Source organism: Psammomys obesus, unplaced genomic scaffold (assembly GCF_907164565.1).
Source record: "Psammomys obesus unplaced genomic scaffold, mPsaObe1.curated_primary_1811, whole genome shotgun sequence".
Lineage (NCBI taxonomy): Eukaryota > Metazoa > Chordata > Mammalia > Rodentia > Muridae > Psammomys > Psammomys obesus.
The window spans coordinates 28,378,173-28,397,875 of record NW_026596051.1 but is presented as its reverse complement, the minus strand read 5'-3'; the positions used below and the strand labels follow the sequence as shown (position 1 = coordinate 28,397,875).

At 38.6% G+C, this 19,703-nt stretch overlaps 1 protein-coding gene and 1 pseudogene across 6 annotated transcripts in view; both read left to right on the top strand.

The window, feature by feature from the left end:
* The window catches only part of Lcorl (ligand dependent nuclear receptor corepressor like), a 154,853-nt gene that overhangs the window by 6,975 nt on the left and 128,175 nt on the right, over window positions 1–19,703 (top strand). The window lies entirely within an intron of this gene.
* Window positions 16,332–16,474, top strand: LOC129689212 (small nucleolar RNA SNORA17; annotated as a pseudogene).

The following is a 19,703-nucleotide window of genomic DNA, read 5'->3' as shown; positions in this document are numbered from 1 at the left end:
CATTCTGATGAGTCCAGTCCAATCTGTTGCTACTACTAGAAATGTAATTAACAAAATGTGCTGTCTTTGCATTTGAAGAACAGCACATTGTTCTTAAGCTAAATACAAACTTTGCTGTAAGAATTTTTGTGTTTGCTAGAAAATAAAAGAGTAAAATGAATCGTATTTTCTTTATCTGCTTTCCTTTTGTAGTTGGCAATAACCTTATCCTGCTTACATTTGCTTGTTTTTGGTTCTTTTCTTTAATCTGCTGCCAAGTTATTACTTTCCTTGTACTAGTTCATGGATTCAGTTTTTCTGATAGTGTAAGCACTTGGGTGAGTTCAGATAAGGTTCTGGTTTATATCAGTATGTGCATTACTGATTTTACTGCCTTTTGCTGTAACATATAACTTAAAACATACAGTAAATCATTATTTGTGCATCTGCTTTGATTTCATAGTTTACAAGGCATTACTGTCTCCCATTTGTTGCAAGTAAAAGCTTGTAACCATATTCAACTATTTTTCTCATAGACTATCAGACTGTGACTTCTATGTTTTTTTTTTCTTTTTTAGATCAGCCATCATTTTTCATCTGCTTTTATTTATTACACATCACCCCAAATTCTTGGGTATCTTTGTAACCATATCTTCTACCTTGAATCCTCAGTTACCTTTAAAATTTAACTTCAGCCTACGTTCTTTTATTAATAACACCTTTAGACATTTCTCTATTAACTCAGTTTGGCTTTTTCTCCTCTAGTGTATTATGAAAGATGTATGTATTGGAGGTAACTTTGTCCATTAGTCTTCATGTTTACCAGTCTTTATAAATAGTAGAAAGGATTAGATGGAACACCGTTTCTTCTTAGTATTTATCCATAGAACTTTAGGCATAATTCATCTTTCACAGGGAAATTTATGATACCGAGATAATGCCATTCTTCATATGTTTGCTACTTTTTGGCTTAATGAAAATTGTTAAAATATTTATATAGTAGTATTTGGGGGCTGACGATATCAGTTAGGGAACTATATAAGTGCAAATAATCTATCACCTAGGGAAGTAAGGGTAGACTATTGGAGAGTAAAGGATTGAGCACCACACCAAAGTATGTTAAAATTTCTTAGGTAGAGAAAGAGGAATCTAACAGTGTTTATACTGTAAAGTAAGGCTTTGGATAAGCAGTAATCCAGAACAGAGTGTTTGCCCTATCCGAGAGTAGAAAATAATTTTTGTTTCTAGAGGGACTGTTATGTGTTGAGGAGTCAGATACATAGAACGTGTAATATTTTGGCAACACGAGTGTTCCAGATGACCTGATTAGAAGAATTTCAGTGGTGTGGAGATGACAAGTGCATTGTAACAGGTTAGGAAGTAATTCCAGTATGTTCAACTGGAGATAGCATACTCATCTTAAATGAGACATGCTTTAAGAACGGATAAAATGGCTCAGCGGATAAAAACACCTGGTGGGTGAGGCTGATGACCTGAGTTCCTCCTCCAGTGATACCCATGACCCCCTTTTTCTTATTTTCTTTTTTGTATGTATGCACACGCACATGAGGAGACTATGCGTGCATGTTTGTGCATATGTATCTAGAGACTAACCATCAACATTGGATGTCTTCCCCAGTTGCTCTCCTTATTGTTTTGAAAGTGGGTTCTCGATAAATTTGCAGTTTCCAAATCTGCTTAGACTAGCCCCAGAGATCCTCCTGTCTTTGCCTTCCCAGCCCCGAGACTACAGGCGTGCACAGCTGCTTCCAGCCACCCAGAACCCCACCTTGACATCACACTCAGGTCTTCATGCTTGTGTGGCAAGAGCTTTACAGGCTGAGCCTTCTCCACAGCTCTTGTCTATATTGAATTTAATAAAGTGGAGAGCTAGTAGTAACAGAATATTGAGACTTTTACATTAAGTAAAGAAACGGATAGACTTGGTTTGGATTACTGAATGTCAACTTACATTTATCTCTTAAAGAAACTTAAAGAAATGCCTTCTTAATCAAGTTAACTATTAAGATTTATGACATTGTTCTGTTACACATTTTAAAGGTATGACTCTCCCTTCCCCTACCCCAACTTACTTTTGTCTGTCAATAATTAAATATCTTGAATTGTATGTGCCAGTTTGTTTGGAATACATTTCTGTTTTTTTCTTCCTTTCAGGGTTTTGAATATCCATAGACTAAAAAATTGGGAAACAAAATACTAGCTTTAACTCTGTAGGGTTGTACTGAAGTATTTGACTTAGAACTGTGATTACAAATAGGTATCATTGCTAATGTAGGTGAGGGAAGTTCACAAGGCTCATCCCTATGCTACAAGCAACTAAGGATTGTTGAGAGAGGGAGAAATAGTCTTTGCCAGGGAAGAACACACCAATTCCTTATTCAATACCAAATGGTCAGCCCTGAAAACATACTTAACTTATGTATTTAGGAACACACACCACCACCACCAACAGCAACACCACCAACAATGAAAAAAGAGGCCATGATTTTGAAAGAGAGCAGAGTAGAAGTGCTTGAGAAGATTTGGAGGGAGGAAAAAGAAGAGTAAATAATGTAACCTATAATCTTAAAAAAATAAAACATTACCAAAAATTAATACTAACATAAAGCTGAATTAAAGAGTGTCATACTTTTTACCCTTCAGCTTCTTAAACTGAGCTAACTTACCACTTATCAGAAATATAACTGGACTGGCAGGCCTCTTTTGAATACAAGGAGGTGCTAAGCTAGTGAGGTAGGTGAACTAGAGAGTTGATCCTATGTGGAAAACAACTTCCACATTGAGGGAAAGCAAGGACTGGAAATCTTTAACTTTTTTCCTACTTCTTTACACCACCCCTGTCTCTTCCAACTCCCAGACGCTAGGTAGAGAAAGGATAGAAGGAGGAGGCATTGATTTATTATTAGACTACTTCCTGCTATGATTAGGAGCATCGAGCTCCTTGCATTAAATTTGATCTTCATTGTCAGTATATCTCTAACCAGGAACCAGCAGCAGTAACTGCTGCTGCCACACAGCTGCCATCGCCGACGCCATCACCACAGGCCCTCTGGGGCTCTCACATTTATACCCTCTCAAGAGTCTCCAAAACCCCAAATGTCAACTCTTCAGCTGGTAAAATCACTCCTCTGCTAGAGTATAAGAAAAATCATTGGGTTACTTGATTTGTTGCTGTTTAACTTCTTGAGTTCTTTATATATTATGGATATTAGCCCTCTGTCAGATAGAGGGTTGGTGAAGATTGTTTCCCAGTCTGTAGCCTGTCGTTTTGTTCTGATGACAGTGTCCTTTGCTTTACAGAAGCTTTTCCATTTCATGAGGTCCCACTTATTGTTGATCTTAGAGCCTGTGCTGTTGGTGTTCTGTTCAGGAAGTTGTTTCCTGTGCCAATGAGTTCAAGTTTTTTTCTAACAGGTTTAATGTGTCTGGTTTTATGTTGAGGTCTTTGATCCACTTGGACTTTAGTTTTGTGCAGGGAGACAAGTGTGGATCTCTTTGCATTTTTTCTACATGTAGACATCCAGTTGGACCAGCACCACACTTAAAGAAATACTCAACGTCCTTAGTCCATTTCCTTAGGAAAATGAAAATTAAAACGATTCTGAGATTTCACCTTTCACCCATCTGAATGGTTACGATCAAAAACTCAAGGGACAGCACATGCTGGAGAGGATGTGGAGAAAGGAGAACCCTCCTCCATTGCCGGTGGGAATATAAACTTGTACAACCACTTTGGAAATCAGTCTGGTGCTTTCTCAGACAATTAGGAATAGTGCTACCTCATTATACCATTCCTAGGCATATATCCAAAATACACTCAAGTACACAACAAGGACATTTACTCAACTGTGTTTGTAGCAGCTTTATTCATAATAGCCAGAACCTGGAAACAACCTAAATGTCCCTCAATTGAGGAACTGATAGAGAAATTGTGGTACATTTACACAATGGAATACTACTCAGCAATTAAAAACAAGGAAATCATGAAATTTGCAGGCCAATGGTGGGAACTAGAAAAGATCATCCTGAGTGAGCTATCCCAGAAGCAGAAAGACTTACACATGGTATATACTTACTTATAAGTGGATATTAGACATAATATAAGATAATCATACTAAAATCTGTACACCTAAAGAAGCTTAGCAAGAAGGAGGACCCTGGGTAAGATGTTCAACCCTCATTCAAATGAGATAGACATCGGAAGAGGGAGAAAACAGTGAACAGGACAGGAGCCTACCACAGTGGACCTCTGAAAGACTCTACCCAGCAGGGTATCGATGGAATGCAGATGCTGAGACTCAGCCATACTTTGGGCAGAGTGCAGGGAATCTTATGAAAGAAGGGGGAGATGGAAAGACCTGGAGGGGAGAGGAGCTCCACAAGGAGAGCAACAGAACCAAAAAAATCTGGGTCTAGGAGGCTTTTCTACTGGTTGGACTGCTATTCCAACCAGCTACCATGCATGGAGGTAACCTAGAACCCCTGGCTCTTTGATCATCTCCCCCTGAGTTGGGAGCAGCCTTACCAGGCCACAGAGGAAGACAATGCAGCCAGTCCTGATGAGACCTGATAGGCCAGGGTCAGATGGAAGGGGAGGAGGACCTCCCTTATCAGTGGACTTGGGGAGAAGCATGGGAGGAGAAAAGGAAGGGAGGGTGGGATTGGGAGGGAATGAGGGAGCAGGATACAGCTGGGATAACAGAGTTAATAAAATGTAACTAATAATAAAAAAAATAAATTAAAAAAAACATAATCAGCTGCTGAGGTCAAGCTGAAGCAGTCCTATATCCTACACCTGGGATTAAAACAAAAACATTTGCATAACATTTTAATGCTTTCAAAGAAATCAAAATTCTCACTGCAGGAATGGTTAGTAAATATTAGTCTTAGCCAAATTAGAACAGTAGTAATGTGGGCAGGCTTAAGCATTCGTCCCCATCTAGTCAGTCATAGATATACTAGAGAAGCACGAATGAGCATGGTACAGGTATGTTCTGCCTAGATAGCTTATTCCCAAGGGCCGTCTGGTCTGTGCTGGAGCTAGTCACCTGTGCTGTTGTAATGCAAAAGCAATACCAAAATTAATAAACATGAATGTTTCAATACAAATTTATTTTTTATGAACAAGTAAATTTGGCTTGCAGGCTATTTATAGTTTCAAAGATGCAATATAAACTGACTTAGAAAACAGGCTAAGAAGGGGTAGTATAAGCAGACACAAATCATAACATAATCTGAAAGTATTTAGCATGGAATCACTGAGTGCATGGTGGGTGTACAGCAGGAATGCAAAAATAAATTCTAGCTCTCAACCAGGAAGAAATACGAAGCCTTGAAAATTTTTGTTAATAGTTAATAAGTGTGATCAGATAAGTCAGTTACTTTTTACTTCAAACATCCATTGTTGGTAAGTTTCAGTAGTTTTAATTTTTGTTTGCTTTTTTTGTTTACAGTAGTTTTTAAGAAAATTGAATCAGCTATTTTAAGTCAAAACTGGAAAAATAAGCAGTCTACAGTGTATCAGCGAAAACGCTGGGTATCTAAAGTACTCTCAGATTTCATCCTTTTTTCCTACCTGAGCTTTCAACAGTTTGAAAAATTAAACAGGATGAAAGATGGAAGCCAAAATATCATTTCTTCTGTGAATAGAGGCCAGGTTAGAGAACAGTCTAAAGGTCTGTCAGGTGCTTTTAAGGAACACTCAAATACTATGCCTTTAGGCTTATTTTCCCTGGGTGGCTCTCCCCAAAAGGAAGAGAAGCAGAACTGGGCTCTGCTCGCTTAGTGAGTCCTAAAATCAACAATTAGAGAAGTCATGCCCCTTCTCTGTGGATGAAGAAAGTTTCAAATTCTGCTCCTGAAGTTCTCATCCTTTCTGGTAGAAATTAAGAAAGGAGAAAGCTTGTAAAACATCTAACACTCAGGTTTTTAGAACTTTTTTTTTGAAAGATCTCATTTGTGCTTAAGTGTACTGGAAACAATGCAACTTTTACTGTGTAGAAAACAAGCTTACTTGTTCTGCATATTTAAAATATTCTCTGAACAACCTTGTTTTAATTTTTAAAATTAATTTATTTTTTATTGATTACAGTTTATTCGCTTGTATCCCAACTGTAGTCCCCTCCCTCTTGTCCTTCCATGCCCCTCTCCCAGAACACTGACAGGGGAGGACCTACCCCCTTCCATCTGATCCTAGTCATCTATCAAGTCGCATCAGGAGTGGTTGCATTGTCTTCCTCTGTTTAATGAATAAATTCTTTGTATTTCTTTATATATCACTAATTAGTTTTAACTAGGACTATTTAGGATATTTTCAGATGCATGTGTGACTGGAAAAGAGGGTCTTCTTCCTTCTATATTATAACTTCCAATTGAACTTTTAAACTTAGAAGGCATTAATATATAAGACTAGAACATTAGTTTATTTTAAAATTTATTTTAAAAAATGATTTTTACATTTTAATTATGTAGAGATACTATGTCCTGATGAGTGCAGGTATCTACAAAAGCCAGAAAAGAAGGTCATATTCCTTAGAGCTAGAGTTACTGGGGCCAAGCTATCTGATACGGGTGCTAGGAACTGAGTTTAGGTCCTATGAAGAACAGTCTGTGCTTTTAACTACTGAGCGATCTCTCCAGCTCTTTTAGTTAAGTAGTAGAAGCAGTTTCACTTGACCCTCCATGTCTTAACTATTGTGATCCATATCTATGGATTCATGCATAATATTTGGGGGAAACGGAATCCTTTTTTTCTAAATAATCAACTGCCTGTCTGGGTCTTGAGACCAGTCCTCTAAGGATATTGAGACCCACCACATGGGGGAGAGCCAACCCCTGACACTAACAACACTCTGCAGACAGGAGCCTAGCATAGCTGTCTTCTGAGAGACTCCACCCAGCAAAGGATTGAAACAGATGCTGAGACTCACAGCCAAACACTGGGAGCGGAGCACAGGGAGCCTTGTGGAAGAGATGGGGGAAAGATAGAAAGACCCAGAGGGGACAAGAGCTTCACGAGAAGACCAAGAGAGCCAACTAACCTGGGCCCAGGGGCGGTCCTGCGGAGACTGAAGCACCAACTAAGGACCATGCATGGACTAGATCTAGGCCCCCTACATATGTACCCAAAGGGCAACTTGGTCTTCTTATGGGTTTCCTAGTAAGGGGAGTAGGGCCTGTTTCTGATAGGGACTCTGTTGCATGCTTTTTGATCACTACCCCCTGGTGGGGCTGCCTTGCCAGCCCACCATAGAAGAGGATGTGCTCAGTCCTGATGCGACTTGAAATGTTGGGGTGGGTTAGTGGGGAGGGGGGGTTCTGCAGGGGAGGGAGGAGAGGAAAGTGGGAGGAAGGGTGAGATCAGAAGGAGAGGAAGATGGGGACTATGATTGAGATGTAAAGTGAACAACTAAATAAATAAACTTAAAAGTTAAAAAAAGACAGCTAAACTTTGAAAAGTAAATTACTGTTTTCATTAGCTTATATTATAGGTGCTTATATAGATTAGTTGCTGGTGATTTTGTTTTGAAAAATGTCATCAGGTATTTTGTGTTACTTTCTCTTTTTCTTCTGAATATTCAGAACTAGGTAGGACTATCACATAAGACCAAACAACAGTAGGTGTCCATACTGGGTGAGGTGTATTGACAAAGCTATGTCCTGTAAGAGTTATAAATAGGATGTCGGAGCCTGCTGGAGTGAACAAGTTAGCCACCCGATTTGATACATTTCTGTACTAGTGAGCATGCTGTTGCAGGATGTTAGAGCCTAAGTCAAAGTATGGTACCTTTGGAAGAGGGTGGCCTAGGATAACAGAGAGTCCTTTGGTCTCAGAGAGTTCAAACCTCAGGGTAAATAGAGGAGGACATAGGCTTTAGCCTTCTCTGCTTGAGCTTAGGACCCCAGTAAATAGCAGGAGAGTAGAAGGACTGTATTAGAAGTACAGCTTGCTGTTCTGTGTTGAAACTCAGGTGGAGTGAAGAAGAATCCATGCAAAGAAACTATCTGAGCTTAAAGGTTTCAGTTGTGTCTTACTAAGAGCAGTGATTAGAAATGTGTCTTTAAGTACAGGATATTAGAGCTGGAGTATAAGAGGTAAGCAGGCATTTTAGTGGAAATGTCAGGTGAGATCAGGTACGGAGAATATACTTGTGAAAAGGCTGCCAGGCTTGAGGAATAAGAGCTTCAAAAAATGAGATTATATACTTGGGAAAGTGGGGCTAAGAATAGTAGTACCAGGGTGGGTAGAAGACTGTCTATGCTAGGAAAGAGTCATGAAAGATGATTACATATAAGGAGGCTGACTGAGTAAATAAAGATAATGGGAATCAGAGTTTTTGTTATTTTGGTATGTTCATTGGTGTGGTCCTTGCTAAGCTTAAGTTTGGGTAGCCATGTTAGTTAGATTTCACGGATCTAGCTTCTCATAATATTAGGAGACAATTTCAGAGCAAACTCCCTGATCCTCTGACTCTTCCTGCCTCTTCTGCAGTGTTCTTGGAGCCTTAGGTGTGAAGTATTTTGTAGCTGTAGCCATGGGGACTGGGCTCAACACTGCATTTTAATTGGTTGTGGTCTCTGTTGCAAAGAGAAGTTTCCTTAATGAGAGGTGAAGATCACACTTATATCTGATAATTTGGAGGTAGGATAGTATTGGAGAACTTAAGGAATGATGGGACATCATACAGTTGGTTGGGAAAATAAAAGTTTACTTTGTTAGTAAAACATTTTCTTTAAGGTTTTCACAAAATAATAAATGCTTAGAGGCAATGTTGAAATGTTCTTGTGAATTAATCACTTTATCCCTTGAACCTATCTTTGTATCTCTCTCTACATATACATAAAATATATACAAATACATGTATATATACATACATATATAGAGAAATGTGAGCTGTTTTGTGTAATCTCAACACACACAAAAATCCCTGTTTAAAAAAAAAAAAGATGACATCTAATATTGAATATTTTGTATGTGTTAGGCACTATGCTAAATTCCAGTGTGTAATATCACCTTTAATTTTCACACATGAAATAATGCAGTATTTATGTTTATAGATGAGAAATTTGAGAGGCTACGTGACTTGACCAATATTTTCTCTCTAGTAAATGTGAAGTCGGACTTTACACTTGTGTAAAAGTCTTTACTTGTTCCTAATTAACCTGTAGATAAAGTCTAAATTTTTAATATGGTTTAGGAAGCTCAGCTTTAATTTGCTTCCCTTACAGTGCTTTCCCTTTTTCCCTTGTCAGTGGATGCTGAGCACACAAACAGCTGCATTGGTAAGACAGGGATAGCGGTATAGTGGCCACAGCAGCTGATACTATTGACCACCCATTACACTTACATAGGATCGTTTGTGCTTTACCGTAGTACATCTCCCAGTCCTTAAAACCTTCTCAAGCAGTATCAGGATTATAGTTTTTGAGTGTCATTAAACACTTCTAAGATCCTTAAACACTACCTCAGGGCTTTCCTTTTCCTAGTCGCTGTTCCATTGCTACTTTTGTAAACCTTTTAAAGATACACCTACACAAAGAAAAGCACGAGATCAAAAATTTCTTAGTGAAGAAAGTGAACATACACCCTTAAGTACCACCATTAACCAGATCAAGATTTAATAGAACCCCTAGACATTCTCTCATAGCCCCCCTCATTTACAGCTTTTTACCCCTCTCTCCATGTACACATAGTAACACAATAGAACAGTTTTACCCATCTGGGGACACTTTGTTTAAATTGAAGTATATAATATATATTCTTTTGTGTTAGCTCTATATCGTTTGTGTGATTTATTTTTAATGCTTACATGTAGCTAAGTATTCATTTTTAGTGCTTTATAATTTTACAATATGTAACTATTTCATAATAGTTTCTTAAAGTAAGATTTCCAGAAATCATTTTCATAGTTCATTATCTTCTCAGGAATATTTGGCTTGCTTCCAGTATACATTGTTATAAATAAGGTTTTCATCGTAGTGGACTAGATTTCACCTTTTCTGGGATTCCTCTTAGCCTCTTGAGGTTTGGAATTTGTACTCTTCTGTGCATATTGATACTGGTTGTTCTTCTCTTATAAATACTCATGTTGTGTAGTAATTATGTGTTGCTTATGTCATAGCAGGTATGTACGTGCATGTGTGTGTAAGTTTTTACAATACATTTTCATATTAATTTTTTGAGATGTCTTGACTCTTAATTCTCCTTCCTCTGTCTTGCCCTCCTAGCCTACTGCCCACCTATCTACCCCCTTTTCATTATTTTGTGTCTCTCTTTATACCATTATGTTCTGAATCCCTTGCTTTGAAATACCATCCCCATGGCTCCTCCACATTTCCTGACCACTTCTTTTTCACTGCAGTCTATGCTACTTGCTGTTTGAATGGCCATTTCAAAAATAATCTTGTCTCTGTATTACCTGAAAGAGTTTAATGGTCATTCTTGCTCTCAAGATAAAAGTTTTTTGACATAGTATGTCAGACCCTTCAGTATCCATGTCTGTACATCTTATTAGCCTTCTATATTGTCTTTCTTTCACATCTCATTCATTACTTCTAACACATCTTTTCAATTTCTAGATATAATTAAATTAATCAAAACTAAAAGTTATAGGTTAGTTAAAGCTGGATTTCTCAAAGTCCAATGTCCAGAATGTGTGGTATCTTCGGCAATAAAATATTACCTTCAAATTCTGGAAGCCAACACCTGGCAATGGCAATAGCCTGTATTGTTCTGAAGTCTCTTAGATTCCTTGGACCAACAACTTGAATAGACATTTTCCATGCCTGATAATGCGATAATCTGATAATCTATGGCTGCTGAGAAGAGCATTATCATCACGTGTGACATAACTTCATTCAAAATGTAAATTTATATATTATATATGTGTTTTTAAGCAAATGTAAAATAATGTTTCCCTGTGGCCTTTTTCCAACTGTTGTTGGTGTTACTTCCTTTTCCTTCAATTTCTGTATTGCTCCCTCATGCTACTTCCTAGTTAAAGTTGCCCCGAACCCCATTTGTGCCATTTCTCTCTTCATAGCGTCTATGTCTGACTACTTCCATCCCTAGAACTCCTCTCTCTAGCACCTGCTCCCTTTGTACTTTCCTAATTATAGCTATTTCTCCAGAAACTTTTTCTCTTGTCATTCTACGCTTGAGCACCCTTAAAGATTCAGTGCTAAAATCCACAAATAGAAAACATGCAATATTTTTCATTCTATATCTGAATTATCTCACTCAACTATACTATGTATGTACTAGTTTCATCCACTCACCTGCAAGTTTCATGATTTCTTTTTATTTACAGCTGTGTAGTTTTCCATACATACAATTTCATTATCCATTTTTCAGCTGAAGAGCATTTAGGTTGTTTCTGTTTACTGGTTTTTGTGAATAGAGCAGCAAAGAATGTGGCTGAGAAAGCATTTACCCTCAATTTCCAATGTACTTAAGAAAAGTGAGTCTTTTGTAGATTAGATAACCTACCATTTTCTTCCTAGGGTAGGAATCACATTCTGAACAGCTTTTAACATTCTAGGTGGAGCACAGACTGTACTTTTGACAAGTAGACTAACGTGTATTTTCAGCAAATAATCTAAAGTTTATCTACTCAGTTTAAGTAATAACGGGAAAGAATTAACGTATGGGTTTTTTTTTTTTTAACAAAACAGTAATGTACTCATTTAATGATGTAACTACTAGTTCTTTGTCAAGCCATATCTTAGCTACATTATTTGAGATATTTTGAAGGAAAAGGATGAATTTTATAATAGCTAAGACTGATGCTGGTACCTACATACATTTTTGTACTCACTTGAAAGATGATAGATCTCACTTGCCTTAGACACATGTATTCTTTACTTCTTTATCATGTAAATAGTTTTTAAAGGTTTACAAAATGGGCAAATAGCTTTCACAGAGATGTCATGCGCCACAGATTAAAGATAGTAAATGTTATGAATAAGTGAATAAGAATCTAAGCTCTAATCAAAGCTCTGTTAGCATATTTTTAAGTAACAGTAATGCAACTCCAACACTCGAAAAAGGATAAAGGGAAACATAAAGCTAGGACTCTAATAATTTATGTATGACTTTTATTAGTAATGTAATTTATCTTAAATGTACTGGACAAAACTCTAAGATGGTATGTTAGAAGGTACAGTTGGCATTTAAGAAGCATATTATCCATGTGATTCTGATATAATCAAATGAGTCATTTAAAAGCATGGAATTTCCTTCTGCTAGTGGTAGGAAGATAAATGAGATGTTTATATTTTGTATGCAGTTTCTAGATTAAACTATGCCAGGTGATGGTGCTGGGGATAGAATACATAGGACCCTGCGCAGGCTAGGCAAACATTTTACCATTGATCTGCACTTACAGTCCCTACATATTTTTGATTTTTATCTTTTCAGAAAATTTGAATATTCAGGTTATATAGTCAAAATTTTTATTGAGTAGGGATTTATGTTCCAAATATATAGAAGATACATAAATGCTGGACATAGAATTCTTTCACATGTATCATATACTACATTATCACTAAATAAGTTTATTTTTTTCTCATCAGAATATCTGGACTTTGAGATGGTCTCCCTGTCCCCTGTTCCCTGTCCCTTTTCCCTTGTTTCCAGTTCCTAAGTTCTGTTAGTCTGGAAAAATAAGAAATGCAGCAAAAGGAAATATTTGTGATATTAAAGATAAATTATCTAGGAGAGCAGGACATGGTGGTAGTGTATTCCTGTAATCTCAGCATTCGGGGAGACAGAGGCAAGTGGATCTCTATGAGTTTGAGGCCAGCCTGATCTACAAAGCAAGTCCAGAACAGCCAAGGCTACAGAGAAAAACCCTCGTCTCAAAAAAACAGTTGGAATGTAAACTTGTCCAAGCACTTTGAAAATGAATCTGGCGCTTTCTCAGAAATTAGGAATAGTACTACCTCAAGATCCAGCTATACCACTTCTAGGCATATATCCAAAATAGGCTCAAGTTTACAACAGGACATTTGCTCAACCATGTTCATAGCAGCTTTATTCATAATAGCCAGAATCTGGAAACAACCCAGATGTCCCTCAACTCAGGAATGGATACAGAAATTGTGGTACATAATGGAATACTACTCAGCAATTAAGAACAAGGAAATCATGAAATTTGCAGGCCAATGGTGGGAACTAGAAAAGATCATCCTGAGTGAGGTATCCCAGAAGCAGAAAGACACACATGGTATATACTCACTTATAAGTGGATATTAGCCATATAATATAGGATAAACATACTAAAATCTGTACATCTAAAGAAGCTGAGCAATAAGGAGGACCCTAGGTAAGATGTTCGGTCCTTGTTCAGAAATTCAAATGGGACAGATATCAGAAGAGGGAGAAAACAGGGAACAGGACAGGAGCCTACCACAGTGGGCCTCTGAAAGACTCTACCTAACAGGGTATTGAAGCAGATGCTGAGAATTATAGCCATACTTTGGGCAGAGTTCAGGGAATCTTATGAAAGAAGGGGGAGATGGAAAGACCTGGAAGGGACAAGGAGCTCCACAAGGAGAGCAAGAGAACCAAAAATTCTGGGCAAAGGGGTCTTTTCTGAGATTGATAACTCCAACCAAGGACCATGCATGGAGATAACCTAGAACCCCTGCACAGATGTAACCCATGGCAGCTCAAGAGGGTCCAAGTGGGTACCCTAGTAAGGGGAGCAGGGGCTGTCTCTGACATGATCTCAGTGGCTGGCTCTTTGATCACTTCCACCTGGGGAAGGGGTGTAGCCTTACCAGGCCACAGAGGAAGACAATGCAGATAGTCCTGATGGGACCTGATAGGTTAGGGTCAGATGGAAGCAAGGAAGACCTCCTCAAACAGTGGACTTGGGGAGGGGCATGCAAAGAGAAGAGGGAGGGAGGGAGAAATTGGGACGGGAGGATGAAAAAGGGCTATAACTGTGATACAAACTGAATAAATTGTAATAAATAAAAATTTAAAAATGCTTCTTCCTCAAAAAAAAAAAAAAAAGAAAGAAAAAGAAAAGGAAAGATAAGAAAAAATAGTATCTAACAGAAACTCACACTGAATATTACATGTAAACTTGAAACATTGGAACAGTGTTTGCTATTGCCAGTTCTGTTTAGCATGAACTAGAAGCTGTACTTAAAGCAATGAAAAGGAAAAACCATGGCTGTAAAGAATTATAAATTTGGTTTTTCACAGGTAGTTTGTTAGAAATTTGCAAGAAAAACTAGATATAATATTAAAATTGGAATTCCATTCCCTACCTAACCACCTATCAGTCACCCTACCCACCTACCATGCTTGCATAGTTCAGATTAATGAAATCAGTCAGTTCAATAGGGAACACCAGATAGGAAATGGGACTTGTGACTGCTTGGTGCTTGACCTGAAATCCTAGATAGAGCTCTCTAGAGCCATATGCCTCCCCTACCTGCTGGCCAACAAGTCATCCTACCCGTTGTGTGGTCCTGGGAGTTTATAGGATTTGAAACCTGGAACCTTAAAAGTACCCCCAAGACTGAAAACAAACCATTATTCAGTTGTTCCACAACATGACAAGCTGGTAACAGCAAAGACCCAAGTACTCACCCAACAATAGCAAGACCAGATAGCCATACCAAGAAGTACTTCAAACATCCTAAAGTTAGGTTAGGCTTTTATAACCCATTAAAAAACAAACAAACAAACAAACAAACCAACAAAAAACCCATTAAGAATGTGAATACCCAAGACAATATGTCTCACAAAAAACGACCCCAGTTTTCCCAGAAAAGCAACTTTTCTGATGCAGAGGATATGAACTTTAAAGTAGCAATTATAAATATGTTCAAAGAACTCAGAGGCTATGACTAAATTCCTGAATGAAGACCACAGAAATACCCACTTTGATGAAATAATAAAAACAATTTGAGATATGAAATTAAAATTTAATAGGGACAGAATCTTTGAATAAAAGTCTAACTGAAATAAAACTCAAAATGTAAAGCTCTGAAGAAAGCCTCACCAATAAATTGGATTAAGTGGAAGAGAGAAGATGGGAGTGATGTAACTATAAATTAACCTTTAAAAGGCAGAAAAGAGAATATATCAAGTCTCAAAGATAGTATTGAAGAAATGAATCACTTTGTTCAAAAAAAATGTTAAAATTGTTAAATCAAAAAGCAGGTGGAGGGGGAGTAACAAAATAGGACATCTGGGACACTATAAAAAGACCAGACCTATTAATCATAGTTATAGAAAAGAAACTCAACTCAAAGACACAGAAGATATTTTCAACAAAATCATGGAAAAATTACTAATCTAAAGAAACATGGATATGTGTATAGAACACAGAAAGGATAGTGAAGGACAAAACTATCATTTGTAATCAAAAGAAAAAGAAAAATATTTCATAATAACATCATTTGAACAATATAGGTTCACTAACACAGTTCTACAGAGGACACAGAAGAAATATTTAAGTCCAAAGGGAAGATTAAATACACAAAGAGGACACAGTAAATAAGTAGATAGATAAAGTGATAAATAATTCCAAAACAGTTACTCAGAAAAGGTCTAAGAAAACAGTACAACAACAGAATAACAGGAATTAATAAAGACCATTCAATAATAACTCAGTATTAACTGTCTTGATTCCTCAATAGAAAGATAAAAGAAACAGCATTAGATCTAAAGATTACAGATACATTCTAACAGAGATAGGATAAAAACCTACTCCCACCAATGTCCAGAGAGGACATATGGTCCTGAAACGACATGAATCAATTTGGTCTAATGGACATCTACAGCTCATTCCACTAAAGAAGATACTTTCTTCTCCACAATCTGTGAAACATTCTCCATGTTGACCACATATTGGGACACAAAACAAACCTCTACAAGTGTAGGATGATTGCAATAACTCTCTGCGTTCTGTCTGGACAACAAGATTAAAGCTGGTTATTAACATCAGAAATGGCAGAAACAACACACTACTGACTGAAAGTTGGATCAAGGGAAAAATCAAGGAAGAAACTTCATAACTTAATGGTGAACTTGAAAGCTTTAGAACAATAAAAAAAAAAAAAACCATCCAAAATGGGGGAAAAGTCAAACTCAGTGCTTCAATTAATGACATATAAATGGAAAATATAAAGAATCAATGAAATTCAGAGTTGGTTTTTGGAAAAATTAACAAGATTGGTGAACTTTTTGCCAGATTTACCCAGAAAAAAATGATTCAAATTAATAAATTTAGAGATAAAAAGGCAGACATTAAAACAGGGCCTGAGGAATTCAGATAACCATACAGTTATATTTTAAAATTTTATAATTCCCTGTCCTTAGAGGCTTTGCAGATGGGGCTGCTATGTCAAATATGTGTCAGTAGGTGGCAGAGAGGAGAGAGGCTAGGTCTCTATTCAGTGTTCTGATCTATGAACTTCTGAATGAACATCTGAATATTAATAGCCTAACATTTCCTGAAAAAGGAAGCCTGAGGAAACCACCAGTCAGACAGGCAGGCCTGAATCCGCTCCCAGGATGGAAAGCAAACCAGAGACTAGAAGGATCCTGCCTGGGACCACAAAACCCTGGCAGGAGTGAGCCTAAGAGAGATGGCTACTCCAGTGGACTCTGCAAGGAGCAAGTCCAAGACGATCACAAGACTGGCTCCATGTGGCCTGGACAGGGAGCTAGCCTCAGATGAACACCAGTTCAGCACCACACAGGCCTGGAAGAGTAGACCATGTTCAAGGTGATCCTCAGGGCTTAGCACTCCTGAAACAACCTAAGATACTCAGTGACCTCGGTTGCCACTAAACGGAGCAAGTGGTGGAGAAAGAGAAACAGATGTGTACACAATGAAGAGAGGCAGAACTGGAAACATGAGTGTGAGGAACTGGTGATGTTTTGCTCCCTGGTATTTGAGTAGCTGGTGATGCCACATGGAGCCATGATGGCGTCCTGGCCTGTGCTGCCATTAGGGTCCCATATCTGGGTCTGTGGCCCTGCAACAGCAGGTGTCTGATACCACCAAAAGCCAGGCAGACATCCCTGGTCTGGGCTGCCACCCAGGGACATGTTGATGTCTTGAGGGCTGTACAGAACTGCACTGTGGGAGAGCTGATCCCATCCCTAGCAAGCGGCAATACTTGGGAGAGCATGCCTGCACATTGTGGTAGTTGTAGTGAGCCAGCCCCAAGGATGTGAGCATGGGAGAGCTGGCCCTACCACTCATCTCTCTGTGGTGGTGTGGGTTTCTCCCTCCTCATCCCTCATCAACCCTGGGATCATGAGAGCTGAAGAGGTGTCCCTGTCCTTCACCTGCTGCAGCATTCAGGAGAGCAGGCCCTGAACCTCGCCTGGGCAGCACAGTAGAGCTGGCTCTGAATGTTGGGATAGGGTTGAGCTGGCCCTGACCGTATGATTATGGGAGAGCTGTCCCTGCTTCTTGTCTGCTTTGCAGTGGTGTTGGTGAGGGAAATACCCTCTTCCCTCCCCTCCCCTTTTGCCCTGATCACCAGCACCTGAATGGGAGAGTTGTACCTGTCCCTTACCTGCTGCAATACTAAGGAGAGCTGGTCCTGTACCTCACCTGGACAGCACCATAGAGCTGATCTAGGATGTGGGGTTTGCAGGTGAGCCAGCCCCATGGGTGTGAGTATGGGAGAGCTGGCCTTGTCTCTTGTCTGCTGGGCAGTGGCATGGATGAGGGAGAGATTTTTTTTCCTCCCTTCTTCCCTAGCCTCAGGTGGCAGGCCACAGGTGGCAGATGGGAAATTTGGCCTTGACAGGGTCATGAGAGCTGGCTCTGCCTCTTGTTTTCTGGGCAGTGACACAGATGAGAGAGACACAACTTTTTTTCCCTCCCTTGTTCCTTACCTACTATGGCCCATGCGAGAGCTGGCGCTTGGCTTATGAGAGTGGGATAACTGGCCACGTCCTTCACCAGCTGCAACAGTTGGGAGAGTGGGCCCAGCATGTCACCTGGGCAGCAGGGTAGAGCTGGTCCTGGTTGTGGGGGTTGCAGGTGAGCTGGCAGGCTGGCTGCCTCCGATACCTCTCAGGCTCAGATCCAGGGCTTTGTATTGGCCCCCTCCAACCTCTACTCATTGATGAAATGCTGGAGTGCGTGAAGGGGCCGGTCTGATCCAAAACCGGCCAAAACAATAGGTTTTCCATGAAATAGAGCAACAACAGGATCTGAGAGGAGTCCCAGTGAGTTTCCAGTATTGATAGAGTATAGAGTATCAGAAGCCGGAAGCCTCATACCAAACTTAAGGAATCATTGCAGTGAATATTTGCAAGCAAAGAAAAGTGGACAGAAGAGTATATTGTAGGACTAGTACACACTACGCCACACTACAGCTTCTACAACAAGACTTTTTTTCTTTTTCTGTCGTTGGGGAGATTGCAAGGGTGGAGGGCAGGTATGAAAGGAAGGGGAGATGAGTGGGATTGGGGTGTAGGATGTGAAATTCACAAAGAACTAATTAAGTTTTTAAAAATTATATCCCCTAAACTAGAAAACCTAAAGGGGTTGAATTTCTAGGTATATGTGACTTACTGAAGTTAAATCAAGAGAGTAAATAATTTAAATAAACTATAATATTTAATGAAGTAGAAAAAATATTCAAAAGTTGCTGAAAAAAAGCCTAGGGCCACATGATTAAGCACAGATTATCATTATACCTTTAAAGTAACACCAGTACTTCTCAAATTATTCTGTAAAATAGAAACTGGAGTAATATTTTATAATCCTTCTACAAAACCAAAATTACCCTGATACTCAACAACAACAAAAATATGGTCCAATATCTCTGCTGAACATAGATGCAAAATTTTTCAGTAAACTACTTGCAAAACAAATTTAAGTACACATAAGACTGTGACCAAGTTGGCTTCATCCTAGAAATATAGTCATGGCTCAGCATATATGAAGCTGTAAGCATGATCCACTACATAAAAAGAAATAAAAGAGAGAAACTGTATGATCACCTAATCAAATGCAGAGAATCTAGTATCCCCTAACTATCAGAGTCAAGAGAAACTAGGGATACAAGGGTCGTACCTCAACATAATAAAGGCAGTGTACATGCCCACAGTCAACTTGGAGCATTTCTCTTAAAAAACAGGAACAAGACAAGGACATTCACAGTATTCCTGTTTAGTATGGTGCTTGAAATCTTGACTAGAGAAGTATGGCAAGTAAAAGAGAGTAAGGGAATACATGTAGAAAAGGAAGAAGTCAATATACCTTTATTTGCAGAAGATATGAATTATACATAAAATGCCGTAAAGTCTCCACTGGGAAACTTAACAGCTGGTAGATATAATTTGCAAGGTAGTAGACTACTAAGTCAATCTTAAATATCTTCCTTCCTGTAGTCAAGCAACAAACAATGAGAACAAAGTAAAGCAAACAGTACCATTCACAGTAACCTCCAGAAAGTCATTAGAATGGATCAAGTGAAAAACTTGTGTAATGAAAACTTTAAGAGATCGAAGAAATTGAAAGAGCAGAAGATGGAAAGAAACTGAAGATAGCAGAAGATGTAAATAATACCTATACTTAAGAATTGGTAGGATTAGTATTATAAAAATGGACAACTTATCAAAAGGAACCTACATAATCAATGCATTTTCCATTAAAATGCCAACACGGTTCATCACAGAAATTGTAAAAACAATACAAGTTTCATGTCGA